This window comes from Leptidea sinapis, chromosome 17 (assembly GCF_905404315.1).
Source record: "Leptidea sinapis chromosome 17, ilLepSina1.1, whole genome shotgun sequence".
In the NCBI taxonomy this organism is placed as follows: domain Eukaryota; kingdom Metazoa; phylum Arthropoda; class Insecta; order Lepidoptera; family Pieridae; genus Leptidea; species Leptidea sinapis.
In genome coordinates this window covers 4,795,378-4,806,181 of record NC_066281.1, presented here as the reverse complement: position 1 = coordinate 4,806,181, position 10,804 = coordinate 4,795,378, and the positions used below count along the sequence as shown (strand labels likewise).

The 10,804-nt window shown below is 33.0% G+C and overlaps 1 long non-coding RNA gene across 1 annotated transcript; it reads right to left on the bottom strand.

The window, feature by feature from the left end:
• Positions 1 to 1,100: 1,100 nt before the first annotated feature.
• Positions 1,101 to 3,056, bottom strand: LOC126969285 (uncharacterized). Its single transcript, XR_007730364.1, has 2 exons — positions 1,301 to 3,056; positions 1,101 to 1,188 (listed from the first exon to the last, which is right to left on the bottom strand). It is a non-coding gene; the product is annotated as an uncharacterized LOC126969285 (long non-coding RNA).
• Positions 3,057 to 10,804: the final 7,748 nt, after the last annotated feature.

The window sequence follows — 10,804 nt, the reverse complement described above, 5'->3', positions numbered from 1 at the left end:
CACAACAGCCACAGCCCCCTGTTGCAAGGCTGTTATATAACTCATTAGATGCTGCTCCTTTTGTTGTACACATTCAGAAACAGTATTCATCTCCCGATTATCATCGTTATAACATTATCATGTTACTTTACATCCAGTTACATTTGGTCGTTTTCTCAAAAGAAATTCTATTAAAAATATTGTGAATGGAAGTTTAAAAAGGATAGGCCGGAATAGGTTATCTATTTCTTTTTATAAGTACCAAGATGCAATTGACTTTGTTGAAAACAAAAATTTAGAAAATGAAAAATATAAGGCTTTTATTCCATCATTTTCTGTGAGTAGAATAGGAATAGTCAGAGGAGTACCAGCTGAGTGGTCTGAAGAGGAAATAAAAGATAATGTTTCTGTTCCTATTGGCTGTGGCCCAATCATAAAAATTAGGAGAATAAAACGAAAGATGATGATTGATGGACAAAACCATCTTAAATGTACTGAGTCTGCGGTATTTACTCTTGATGGACAGTTTTTGCCTAAACGAGTATATATGTGCTACACTTCTCTTACTGTATACTTGTATATATATCCTACTATTCAATGCTACAATTGTTGTCGGTTTGGTCATGTGAAATCTCAATGCAGATCTAAACCAAGATGTTTTAGATGTGGTCAAGGACATAGTGGTGATAACTGCTCTGTTCAAGATGATTTTATATCTTGTTGTTTATGTAAAGGTTCCCATATTGCAACTGATAAAAAATGTTTAGAATATGAAAGACAAAGAGCTATAAAGGAATCAATGGCTAAAAACTGTATTTCCTATTCAGAAGCTTCAAAGATACATCCATCTGTCTCTCGAATTTCATATGCAGATACATTACTCTCATCACCTAACATCACTCTTAATACTTTTCCAACCCAGCATCAACATTCAACACCTAAAGCTATAAACAATACCTACTTCATATAAAAAAAATGTTTTTGTTAAACCAAAGCCTCCACCTACATTTAGCAAAGGATATGACAAATCTGCTCACCAAGAAATTTTAAGGGATTTTAATATTCCCCAACCCTCTAATGGATGTGCATTAGTTAACAAAGAAAATGAAAATCCTTTGGAATCCTCAGTAATTGATTTAATTATTTCTCTTATAAAATCTCTTAGTCAATCGAATGAATTTTCACCGTCCAACGCTGCCTTATTAGTTTCTGCAATTACTCAAATTTATAAACCAAATAATGGACAAAGTTCTTCAATGAAATTGTCAAAGCATCACTCCTAAAAAAAGTGATCTTATTTATTTATTAAATAAATATAAACCTTATATCTGTGCTCTTCAAGAGACATGGTTGAAACCAGCATCTTTATTTAAGATTCGTGGTTATTCATGTCTCAGAGAAGATCGTGTGGATGGGCATGGCGGAGTAGCCATGCTTGTGAAACACCCTCTTTCCTTTTCTCTCTTCTCTATTCCTTCTCACAGTAATGATTTTTCTATTATTGCTGCTTTAGTTGAAAATATCTGTTATGTATCTATTTATATACCTCATCCTTCTTCTGCAATCTTAAATGAAATTAAAGATATTATTTCCATTCTTCCGAAGCCTTTTATGATCCTTGGTGATTTTAACTGTCGCCGTGAATCCTGGGGTTACTTATCTTCTAATAGTTATGGTAACACATTAATAGATATATTTGATTCAGTGAATTTGTGTATATTAAATGATGGTCGTCCTACACGACGTTCTCATCCTGACGAGGGCCCAAGTGCTCCAGATTTAACAGTCACTACACCTAATCTTGTTTCTTCTTTGTCCTGGGATCCATTACGATCTACTTTTGGTAGTGATCACTTCCCACTATTATTATCATTTCCAACCTGCAATAATAACAATAAAGTATTACATAAAACTTATTCTCCTCGTTTAAAATATAAGCTTAATGATGTTGATTGGGATTTATATAAAGATCTAATAAAAAACAAAATTATTACACTTCCAAAAATTAATCCAGGTACAGAATCTCAGTGTGCAGATTCTTTAGCAAGAATCTTTATTGAGGTTGCCAATGAGATATTTCCAAGTAAAAATAGCTCTTTGGGTTTTATTCCTTCTCCTCCTTGGTGGGATAACGAATGTACTGAGGCAGTAAAGAGAAGAAAATATGCTGAAATTACATACTGTCAATGTTCCACTGATGAAAATTTTGAAATTCTTACAAAGAGTATGTCAGAAACTTCAAAATTTCTAAAGAAAAAGAAATTTGATGGCTGGAAAAATTTCTGCTATTCAATATCACCTGATGTCAAACCATCTCTTGTATGGCAAAATATAAGAAGGTTTAGATCTGCATACAAAGATTCATCCCCAAAATCAATCCCTTTTCATTTAGTTAATAGCTTTTTAGATAAATTGGCTCCACCTTTCGTTCCTGAAGACTTAATAATTGGTTACCCTGTAATAAATATAAATAATGATAACTGTTTTGGTTTAAACAGTATATTTTCTCTCACTGAACTAAAAGGTGTATTGTCTCATGTTAAGGATTCTGCTCCTGAACTGGACGGTATTCCGTATTCCTTTATCTCTCATTTAGATGATGATGCTTTATTTTATTATTTATCTCTTATAAATTCCATAGTGACATCTGGTAACATCCCCTCCACGTGGAAACGTCAAGAAATAATTCCCGAACTGAAACCTAATAGGTGTTCTTCAGACCATTCTGCCTATCGCCCAATCGCACTTTCTTCTGTTTTGATGAAAATTACAGAACATCTTATAAAAAATCGTTTAGAATGGTTTGTTGAGCATAACGGTCTATTATGTGAATCCCAATTCGGTTTCAGACGTGGAAAAAGTACTATTGATAGCTTAAGTATATTCATTTCTGATATTCAATTATCATTTTCAAATAATAAATCAGTAATAGCTGCGTTCTTAGATATAAATTGTGCCTATGATAATGTCGTAATAAGTATTTTAAAGAGTAAGCTTTTACAACTTAATATACCTCTGCTATTAACAAATTTTATCATAAACATGCTTTCCGAAAGATACGTAATCCTGAAACTAGATGACAGGAAGTCAATTACTCGACTTGTTTCAAAGGGCCTGCCCCAGGGATCAGTACTTAGCCCAATATTGTATAATATTTATACACACGATTTAAAATCATCACTTAGTAGTGTAAATGTTCTTCAGTATGCTGATGATCTATTAATTTACTGTCGTGATATTTCTATTGAAAAAGCTAGTTCTTCTATAAAACAACCGCTGATAAATTTAAAAACTTGGCTGGACTTAAATGGCCTTGATCTATCACCTGAAAAAAGTACAATAGTTTTATTCACGAGATCAAGAACTCCTCCTCCTATTTGTATATTTTATGAGGGTTATCAGATTCCAGTTAAAGATAATGTTAAGTTTTTGGGAATTGTCTTAGATTCGAAACTAACTGGTATCCCACATTGTGATTACCTAAATGCTAAATGTGAGCGTACTCTTAAAATTTTAAGATGTCTGTCAGGTGTTTGGTGGGGTGCGCACCCTTTTTGCATGAAATTGTTATATAATGCTCTTATAAGAAGTACATTAGATTATGGTACATTCTTGCTGGAGCCTGGTAGTGTTAAGACATTTAAAAAACTAGATCTCATACAGTCCAAAGCTTTACGAGTAGTTTCTGGTGCTATGCGGTCAAGTCCTATCAATGCTCTCAAGTAGAATGTGGTGACCCTCCACTACATCTACGTCGTCAATATTTAGCAGACAAATTTATATTCCGATCTTTTCAGTTTCTTAACCACTCTCTTTATAACAAACTTCAGAAACTTTCTCATCATATAGATTCATCTGCATATTGGTCAAATAAAAAACCACCTTGTCTAATCAATAGTTTTAAGAAATTTATCAACATAAAAGCTCCTATTCATCGATCCATTAATTATCCTCTTTTCAGTACTAGCTTTGAAGCATTAATGTTGCTTCCAGAAATTAATTTTAACTCAGATTTAAATAAGCACGATATTAGTACAAATTTTTCGTTTAATCTTCTTAAAAATACTGTTTGGGTTGATTACCATCATATTTACACAGACGCGTCTAAACATTCCTCCTCGGATCCCGTTGGTGTAGGTGTCTATCACGCTCAATTTAAAATATCACAGAAAATTAAACTACCTCCGGAAACATCGGTGTTTACTGGGGAATGTTATGGTATTTTTAAGGCTATTGAATATATTATTCTATTTAAACTTCCAAAAACAATAATTTTCTCTGATTCAAAAAGTGCCTTACAGTCTCTCAATAGGTTCCCATTTAAATCAAAAAAAATTTCTTCTGTTGTCATAGAAATAAGAAATCTATTAAATAAATGCAATCACTTTGGTCTTTCTGTGTTGTTTGTATGGATCCCCAGCCATAGCGACATTCCTGGTAATATAAAAGCAGACCAACTAGCTAATGAAGCCGTGGTCGATGGCGACATTTTCCCTTATAAAGTTTTTTGCCAGGATCTAGGTGCTCTTCCTATAGTTCACCTTCAGGATTGTTGGAATAGACTTTGGACTGAAACTGGTCAATCAAAAGGCAGGAAATATTTTAACCTTCAGCCACTTATTTCATTTAAACCATGGTTTTTCCGTGCCAAATGCAATAAGTTAGTATGTTCTTCTATCATAAGAATGCGTTTGGGTGATGTTTGCACTCCTGTTCATCTTAATAGCTTAGGCATTGTATCTACTGACATGTGTGAATGTGAATCCGATAAATGTGATCTAGATCACATTTTCTTTTCATGTTCTCTATACGACCGCTCCTCATTCCTGAATGATCTAATATCTCTTAATGTTCCTTTTCCTACCTGTATATCCTGTCTAATTATGTATCCATGTAAATTTTATAAAATATTGTCATCTTTCATTCTTCAGAATCATATTAAAGTTTAAATATTTGTAATGTTGTGTAAGTAGCAAGTATATATATGTATATTTATGAAATTTTTAATATCCGTTTCAATCCTCTTTCTACTTATCTGATCCTTTCCCGTGTTCCGTATCCTTTTTTAACTTAGTTTCCCAATCTTTTAATTTACGTTATTGGCAAAAAGTAAACGCTATTGCCAAAAGAAGAAAAAAAAAATGTCGCAAACGTCAGAAAATCTCTGGAAACTATTATTTATTATCTTTACAAAAGTAGTAATAAATAAACAAATACATTTGTAGATTTCCAAAAATATTACTGAGCAAATTATTTTTTGAAACAATTTTTTTAAAACCTGTTTAAAGAAGTATCGCGTTACGTAACGGAGCGGTTTACCCTCCCAATAGAAGTTATCACTTCAAAAATCCTTCAAAATTACTTGGTGGAATTACTGGGTGGAATAAATAATTGATATCATCAATGTGGCTATATATTATAATCAAGACTTAATTTTTTTTTATTTAATCAATGACACATTATGTACCTAATTTCAATGCAGTTTTACTACTTTATAGCTTTTACTACATGAACTCATGAATGAATCGTAATTTAGGCATAAATCACGGTGTACGGCAAAAATCATATCTGAGGAATTAACTGTATTTTTCCTGTACAAATACGAAGCAATTAGCAATTTAAATTTATCTCTTTTTCGCTTGCGATAATTGCATTTACTATCCTTCTTTGACGTGTAATCGTAATGTAGTGTGCTATTGCAATGTTAAATTATTCATGTGTGCGTTAGTGTATCATTTTCAAACACCGAATGTTGTCTACGTAAGCTTTCTATACTTTTAAATATCATTGGTACAGATATCCACTATTTACAAGCAATATAAATGTTTGTGTTTAATTAACATGGATGTATTAGTTAATATTTAGTTTTGACAGATACTTATCGAACATTAGTAATGAACTGTCACTTTGATTAGCATAATGAAGACTGAGATGTAGCTCTGGCGGTCAAACCAACTGATAACATTCATAAATATAACGAGGTTATACTCGAGCGCGAGGTTATACACGAAACCAAGAAGAATATATGGAATCAAGATCGACTAATTTTCGCGGGAGAGTGAAAATTTGAAGTTGTATGTATTTTTTAATGCTGACTCATAATCAAACAAAATTAAAAAAAAAAGTTTCGTGTGGACCACCCTTAACATTTAGCCGGATGAAAAATTGAAGTAGTCCGATTCTCAGACCTACCCAATATGCACTCTAAATTTCATGAGAATCGGTCAAGCCGTTTCGGAGGAGTTCAAAGTTTAACACCATGACACGAGAATTTTATATATTAGATTGAGTATACTACCGTAATAGAGGAACCCTGTGTCAAAATGAGATAACTATCCTGACATAAAAACTAAGTGTGAGAAAGAGACGGAATACATGAAACCATTTTGAAACAATTTAGTGTCCATTAGTCTTCTGTCAAATTGGATAGCGTTTTAATTTTAGTGTTTTTTTTTCTAAACAATTTGTTATGTTTTTTATATGTTCACTTCTAGGATACACAAATAAAACATAACAAATTATTTAGACTTACAAGAGTGACATCTCAAGTCAATTTCCTAATATGCAAATATTGGGGTTGAGCAGGTTATCAACTGTAAAATAGATCCTGTAGATGAAGCCACAACCTAAGAGTTGAACAAGTTACGTTTAGGTTTAGGATTTTAAGATTTATCAACGATACGTCACTCGAACGGTTGCCTCAGTGGAAGAGCGCTCGCACGGAAAGCGAGAGCGCATCGTTCATAAATTTTGTTTTCAAATTTAATTCATATTTATAGGTCAACGGAAAATATACCTACTATAAATTTGATTCCCTTGAGATTGTTGAAATGTATAATTTTTGCAGCATAAACGGTCGTATATTTTTTTATATTGACTCATGGCCATTTTCAATAACCTATCTATCCTTAGTTTAACTTACGGATACATTGCTGTCACCGTCTAATGACAAGATCTTATCTATCCATAGTTATGTCCAATATAGTCTTAGTCCAATGCTATCTGTCAATAGGTTATTGAAATGTAGGTAAGTAAGCGTAAAAGGATAGATTTGTCTACCTCTAGTAAGTTGAACTAAGGTTAGATAAGGTTATTGAAAACGGCCGTTAGAAGTTTATCACAGCTTCAAGTGTCTGTAGACTTGAGTATATCGTTTTAATTTCAACTCGATACGTCGACGCGTTACCGAGGTAAAGGATCTTGACAGACATGCAGACGGACAGGCAAGTGGATAACAAAGTCAGCAACAAAAGGAAAAAAACGGAACACTTATAATAGTAAACACTTAAAAAACTAGTAAGTAATTTTTAATTATGAGAGTTCGTTCAATAGTAACTGTTCTCAATGAAACCTCAACTCTTTCTTTCCATATTATGTTCCATGCAAATATATGAGAAAGTAATAGATAAGTATATATAACAAATATAATATAACAAAATTTAAATATAAATTAATTAAGACACTCGATTCTGCAGCGGTAGATATCAAATAGATATTAAAATTGTGAATATTATTTTCGTCATTATTATTCTTGTATTTTTATTTTCTATACACCTTTCATTGTATAAATATAACATTTATACAACTTTATTTAACCTTTACTTATAATATAAATTTTAAATTTTTGTACGACATAAATATAATTATGTGTATCCCTAGCACCTAAGACTTGTTTAATGTTAATGTATCACATGTAATTCTGTTGGTAGTTCATAACTAACTAAATAAATAAATAAATATATCTGCCGTTATTAAAGTTTGTATGAAAGAAGGTAAATATTAAAATGTTTACTCGTTAAAAGAATCTCTTCATCACGACAATGGCGATGACAGATTCCTTTAGTGTTATAGTTAGGGTTGGCACTTAGCACTTTTCAGCAATAATACATTGTAAATTCATAATTTTTCTATATTTCTCTAAAAGAAAAATAATGAAATCAGTCAAGTGTAAGCCGGATTTGCAGGAACCAACAGTTAATTATACATACAAAATATATTAGTTTTTATAATGTCGCTACAAATGTATACACTTTTATAATAAAGTCCCAGCCACTGTTCAGGCATAATCTATAAATAAATTTAAATATTTTATATAAAAAAATGGCTCTGTCGTAAATCCTACTACTCCACAGCTGAATATCTAAGTGATTGGACAGCCTGGGACTAGATTATGATTGTTGACAGAACAATATTGTATATTTCATTAAAAAGCGCGTAAAAAAAGAACACTGAGAGAGTTTCTTGCGCCACTTCTTCTCTCTCAGAGCGCCATTTGTTTCCGAAGTGGTAGTAGTATCTAGTATATTAGAAATGACATCAAAAGGATTTCTAAAGGAATCAATTATGAGAATATAAATGATTTTTATGCCTTTAATGGCAAATGCGGTACAATACGGTGACATATAGACGGACCGACAGATATATAGAGACCTAAGGGTCCCCGTTAGGTTTCTCTTCGGGTAAGAAATACTACTAATAAGAAAAATATATTTAAAAAATGTGTAGGTATGTACTTATGGACCTACGCAAAAAGTTATATACTTCTTTTGAGTAACAAATAAGAAATTTTTAAAAAAAAATTTCAAAGTGCTATTTTACTTTTGCATAAATAACAATATTGCAATAAACAGGTATGAATGAAATGAAAATATAATTATATCGCATAATTTAGTTAAATAACGTTATTTAAATATCATACTTAAATTTATTTTATACACTAAAAAAATAGTATGATAATAATTCTCGTCTATTGCGAAAATATTTTGTATTAGCGCGTGCGTAGGAAAACATATATTATTAAAATTGCAATCAGTTATGGCTTAATAATAGGCCACCGTACGTGAGCTTCCGAGGCACGATGGTCTGCACCTGGGGGTAATCCCAATAGTCCTCAAGGAACTCCTCGTGCTAAGGCGCATGTTACTTCCTCTCGGTTTGTGTAGGAAAAGAATTATGCGTTGCGTAACACCGAGAACTTAATTCGATACGATTAGATCCTTGATCACTGATGAGGTCTCGATTTACTGCTGCGTGCGAACTGTGTTGCTCGGTGACAATTTTGTTTTATTATTATGCTGCGCAAGAGACAACTGTCATTACATTAACCTCTCAAATGACAATGAGTCTGTTGTCTATGGTATTTCTCTATCTACAGGGAATCGCTGAACTATAATTTTAATTTGCCTTAACCAAATTACAAGAAATGAGAATGGATAATTGCGGCGTATATATAATATAATAATAGTTTATATATCGTTGTCTAGCTCATGCATTAGGCTATATCTTGTTTGGGCCAAGGTAATTTGGGTAAAAGTGTGTCATTATTGTTAAGAAAAGAAATTACTTATAATACAATTTAGTGGTAAACTAATCTTTATACTACCGCCATTTTAATTTTCTCATGTTATCGGTATCGATGTTATCCAATATATAGAAATATCGCTGAGTGAACGCCTACTCGTCGTAATTATCACTACTGCGTAGCTTTGACACGTTTACGATATGACTTGCAACCATTTCTATCGCTTTTGATTTAACCGACCATTTACCACATATTTATTACTTAATTATAAATTTTACATAGTAGTCTGAGGTCCCAGCGCTGCTAGTCGTGCTAGACATGTCAGATATAACGCAATATTTTCTTTCTTACTTTTCATTTATTCAAAACGAAACGAGTCTTATCACTATATTTACAGTACTTATTATTAGGCATTAAATTAAAACTATAATTACGGGAAAGTGTGCCAAGAATACTGGCAGCATTTCAGCCTAGCTATCCAACGCGGATAGCTAGGCTGATCCGTTGACTGAAGTATCGGCCAGCGCTTAGATTTACAACCCTATTGAGGTGCGTATATAGTACTTTGCACATTCTCCACGCTCCTGGGCCCCACGGGAAAAGTGTCTTCACACCAAACGGCACAAATAACTAAGACCCACTCGTTCGCTGTCTTCGGCAGTCGAAGCAGCGCTTCCAGCTGACGCATCTTGGACATGAGAAGGATACAGAGTATCGATGGAAGGCGCATCCTACATCAACGCCCTTCCCAAGCCACCAGGTTCATTCTATCAGGATATTAACCATAGCAGCGGGTGATAAAATTTTGGCTCTAAAATAACTGGTATATTAACAGCGGATCTATATCTCTCAGCGGATATCTGTAATAGAACCTGATAATACAACTTTAAGTTAATTTCTTGTTTTAACTTGTTACAAAATATTTCTTAATTTATTGCGTACCTATAAGCCATAATAGCGTAAAATAGTAATAGCCATAATTGTAAAACTATTTGAATTTGTATAAAATATTTACGTATTTAGTTGTAGACTAGAAAATTACAAAAAAAAAAATAATATCAAGAAATTCGTCATTTAAATTGCATATTTCATAAGTTGTGACAACCCTGTGTGTAACGAATGATTGCTTTGTGCGGGATCTAGTAATGACATTCCTGTCCGTTTTTTGGTCTGTGGCGAGCGGAACGGATGCCCGGTATTCCATCAAGAGTGATCCACAGCTAATGAAGCGCGCGCACGGTGGAATCTGATCACCTCTTCCGCTTCATACACTTATTTTATCCGATGGAATTTGAAATAATGGAAGCTGAGATTGTTACAAATTTGAATCCATTAGCTTTCGCATACTTTCTATACAAAAAGAGCATTTTTTTTTATGACAGAATGTATAGCTGGTAATTGATACGGCCTTTCCATTACGATGCAGTGTCGCCCAGGATTCATAAAAAACCCAAAAGTTTACCAGTGGGAGGATTCACTGCACAGGAAGCCGGCTAGATTATTGGTACCACAACGGCGCCTATA